This window comes from Sturnira hondurensis, unplaced genomic scaffold (genome assembly GCF_014824575.4).
Source record: "Sturnira hondurensis isolate 20B ecotype Veracruz unplaced genomic scaffold, ASM1482457v3 Scaffold0022089, whole genome shotgun sequence".
NCBI lineage: Eukaryota > Metazoa > Chordata > Mammalia > Chiroptera > Phyllostomidae > Sturnira > Sturnira hondurensis.
The window spans coordinates 1-4,418 of record NW_028094720.1 but is presented as its reverse complement, the minus strand read 5'-3'; the positions used below and the strand labels follow the sequence as shown (position 1 = coordinate 4,418).

At 53.9% G+C, this 4,418-nt stretch overlaps 1 pseudogene; it reads right to left on the bottom strand.

The window, feature by feature from the left end:
• Positions 1-3,070: 3,070 nt before the first annotated feature.
• On the bottom strand, positions 3,071-3,718 carry LOC118978675 (immunoglobulin lambda variable 4-3-like; annotated as a pseudogene).
• Between the last annotated feature and the right edge of the window lie 700 nt (positions 3,719-4,418).

Below are 4,418 nucleotides of genomic sequence, written 5' to 3'. Positions count from 1 at the left end.
AAAGAAAACTAAATTGTGTTAGGTGAAGACACCTGGTGCAGACCCTCCTTCCTCGAGAGTCTGCGTTCAGGAAGTCTGGGGTCCTCAGAGAACACACTGCAAGGAGAGGCGGCCCAAGGCGGCAGGCACCTTGCTGACCCGCAAGGCGGTCAGTGCAACGCTGGAGGCAGAACATACACCTAATCAGTGAGGGCCTCAAAGCAGCAATTTGCTGTTTTTAAGAGGTAAACACATCAAACACAACCATGTGCCCTCACAGACTGACACACTGGCACAGAAAGATGATGAGGAAGAAACTCGTGAAAAAGGAGCGAACAGCTGGGGGCGAAGATGTCCTGGCCCAATTCAACAGAATGCAGCTGAGGGGAGAATCACAGAGGCTGAAGCAGGCCAGTGCTGGGAGCAGACAGCGGGGACAGGTGGCCCCCTGAGCGCACTCCCAGCCGTGTCAGCTAAACTGTCTCCAGATGTGGATTCTGAGACCCGTTTCAGCTGCTCCCTGGGTTTAGTTGTCATCAGGTCTTTGGTACAAGAGCTCTCCTCCTGTGACAGTGACCCTGGCTAATGTCCACTCTGGAGACCCTGCTAACAGCCCAGAAACCAATTCCTTGGACATGAACGTTGACTCCTAGTCCCAGAATCCCCTGGTGTCTTTGAATCCATGTGTGGAACAATCCAGGGAACACTGACACTCGTCCTTCCTTCCCACGGTGCAGTGCTCTCCAACGATGGTGCCGACCGTGGTCTCACTGAGGCCCAACCCTTGCACAACCTTGACCACCAGAAGTGCCCTCTCTGGGGCCCTTTGTCCCTTTGAACTGGGATGTGAAGTGGCAGCTGCCTCACTGGCTGGTCACCATCTGAGCACAGCAGGAGGTGACCTGTGTTTGCTCCCTCTGCAGTCCCTGTCGTCACTAACACAGGTCGTCCCTCTGTCTGTCCATAGAGGCCACTGCTGACTTTCTTCCATGTCACCAGCAACACAGGCCCCGGGTGGACCTGGACGAGGCACGGTCCACACTCGGGTTGGGACTTCATTCCCTATAGTCCTCCCGACATGCTGTCCTGCAGTGGGAGTGTGTGGGGGGGCAACTTTTCCCGCACGTCCCCCCTGACTGCCACGGATGAGGGTAAACACAACTGAGACATGATGTGATCTGCTTGGGGAGGAGAGGTGGCCAGTTTCTCAGGAGAAAAAGGCCTTGAGCAGTGGCCACTTTCTCAGGAGAAAAAAGCGTTGAGCCCCTTCCTCCAAGGGCTTTTCTTGGGTTGTAATACACAGGAATACAGGGTCACAAATATCAAAGAGTAGATAACATTTCAAAGAAATCTGAGGGCTTAATCTTAGTCGGTGTCTGTCAGGATGAGAGTTACAGAAAGTTTCAGAGACATACTCATTTCCTCTCGGACTCTTATCATATGAATGAAAACACTCTAAGCAGAGCAGATTTCACAGGTTTATCAGGAAGTCTTTGTGATGCCAGATATTTCCCCAGGACACCCTCTAGCAAGGCAAGGAGCTGCACCCCTCCCTATCAGGTATTCAGGCTTTAGGGGATTAGAGCCAGGAAGCGCTTCTCCCAGAGGTCATGGGAACTCGGGTTATCTCAAAGCTGGGGGGCAAGAGTCCATTGCTCTTTGTAGCAGCCCCCCGAGTCCTTCCATGATGGCCTCTTAAGTGATCGTGTCTGACCTAGGTTGCCCCTCCTCTCAGGCATCTTACCCGTCCGACCATGCTTTGGGGGCAGGGAGGAAACTGAGGTAGCATTTGCTACCAGAGACAAGCTCTGTCTCCTGCTGCTTGCATTCCAAAGGTCACTCGTTCATCCTAAGCCACAGGGGGTAGAGTTACAATTCCTAGAACCAGACAGAGTGGTCCACAACAGGGGTGGTAGAGGACACTCCATGCACTAGAGGGCCCTCGGGAGCCTTGTTTGTGCCAAAGTCGTTGTGTCCCTTGCAGAGAACAGCACTTGACTGGAGAGGGGAGGATGGAGATGGCTCTGTGACCCTGTGACTGCAGCCCACTTGGCTGACCAAGGTCACTGCAGAATTGAGCCTGAGTCCTTGTCCCCCTCCTCATTGTGCCCCCAGTTCACTCCCTTCCTAGACACCAGCCCCCTTTTTCACCCCTGTCCCTTGACGTCACACAGGCCATGGGCAGCTCCTGGATTTTCATCAGAGAACCAGTCACTGGGGACCAGTCTGACATTCTGGGACACAGCCCTGAAATCCCAGCTCACCTCAGTGTCCGGCAGTCACTGTGGACAACACGCTGCTCTGTGAAAGATCTAGGCTGTGACCGTGTGAGAAAAGGGTATTGTTTCAGTTTAAGGAAGAGATACAGAGGACATGGACATGTCCAGGTAACTTGACCCTCCAAACTGTTTGTGGAACGAAGCAACTGCAGTGCTGAGGTGTGGGGGAATCAACATGTTTTCATGTCAGTGTCCCCTGTCACCACGCTCTGCTGCTGTCCCAGTGGACATGGCTTTGCACTGTCCCCTGTAAGGTCCTCTGGGCGGATGTAGAACCTTTCCTGTCACCACAGGCTGGGAATCTGGCACAGCTGGAGGTACCGGGCTGCGCTCCATGTGGGTCCTGCCCCAGACCACCCAACAGGCACCGCTTCTCTCCTGGACCCAATTCTGCTCCCACCACGGGGTCAGGTCTCTGTTCTGCCTCCCCTGAGGGACCAGTGCTTCTCCTGCTGAACCTCAGTCCTGACAGGACCCCTGTCGTAAACCGTGTCTACTCAGAGTGTAGACATTCACTGCTGGGACTTCCATGGTTGGTACTGAAACTGCAATTTCTACCTTTTTTCCCAATCAGAACCCATTTGGAGCACAGGGCTCAACAGCGTTTGGGGACTCGGTCATCTCAGCTGAGTCTTTTTATCTTAGAGCATTTTCCCTCTGGCTGGGCAGTTCTCTTCCAGAGTGGTCCCCACGAGGCTTTTTGAAGAAACACAAAGAATGTCATGTTGTCAAAATGACCTAGATTATGAGCTGCATCTTTCTCTCCTTAGGGGTGTCCCCAGGAGGAGGTGCAGGATGATGGGACAGTCACCCTATAAACTCAGGGTCTCAGGGTTCTGGGGAGGGAGAGGGAGCCCGTCAGCCAGAACCCCTGGGGAGGTGGGAGAGGAGGAGGGAGGTTTTGGCCTCACTTCCCCTTTGTCTGTGTCACTGTGGCTTCACCGTATTGGCCATCAGTTGTATGTCTCTCACCACAGATATACTCAGCCTCGTCCTCAGACTGGACGTTGGAGATGGTCAAGTAGCGGTCAGCCCCAGAGCTGGAGCCTGAGAAGCGGTCAGGGATCCCATCCCCCTTGATGTGGCTTCCATTGCTCTTAACGTGCATCAAATACCGAGGGGCCTTCCCCAGCTGCTGCTGAAACCACTCAATGTTGTAGCCACTGTGCTCACTGCTGAGGGTACAGGTGAGCTTGGCTGAGGCTCCCAGGGAGGCAGAAGCAGACGGGGGCTGGGTCAGCACAGGCAAAGCACAGAGACCTGCAAACACAAAACACAGGAACCATGCCCAATGAAACCAGAAGGAATAGATGCCCCTTGGGACAGTGGTTGGAAGGAATCTATTGGGGAGGGGGGCCCCTAGTGTCCAGGGATGCCCTGACCTGTGGAGAAAACCAGGGGTAGGAGGTAGAAGGGAGTCCAGTCCATGGTGGAAGGTGCTTCCCGGAGCTCTGCCCTGAGGCCGCTCAGCTGGCCTTGGCCTCTCCAAGCCCCTGTCTTATCCTCTGTCATTGTAGCTCAAGAGGGAGAAGCATGAATGCAAATTTATTCTCTGCTTCTCAACTGTCTGTCTCAGCCCTGGACTGAGTCCTGTGCCTAACTAACAGCCTCCTGCTGCTAATTTCCTGGAGTGAGAAGAAGGTCCAGGTGTTTGTTTCAGAGCAGAGAGATGATTTTACCCAATACAAATGTTTTCAGAAGACGTATATCTCACACCCTTTGCACTGAGCACAGCCCAGTGGAGATGGGACCTTTCAATCCTGAAGACAAGTTCCACAGTGCCCCCTTCAGGCCATAGGGTGAGTGACATCCTACAATGTTTAGCTCCTTCAATGGAATGACTATTACTACTTTTTAGCCCTCAAGAAATGCTGACCCTTGGTGACTATGTTACCTGCACCCTCAACCCAATGTCAGCCCAGCCCCTCCTCCTCTCCGATGAGCAGGGAGTCATCACTGGGAGGGTATGGTTTTCCCAGAGTCCCCCAGACAGTGACGCTGAGTCAAGACTCCAATCGAAGAGTCAGAACCCAGAGCCTCCCCTAGAATCCTACCCTGCCCGGCCCCTCTCCATGTCCCTTATCCTCCTCCTCCCCTGTCCCAGGTCAAGGCCTCCTGAGTCCCTGAGTCACCGACCTGCCTTCTGTACCCAGATGCTCC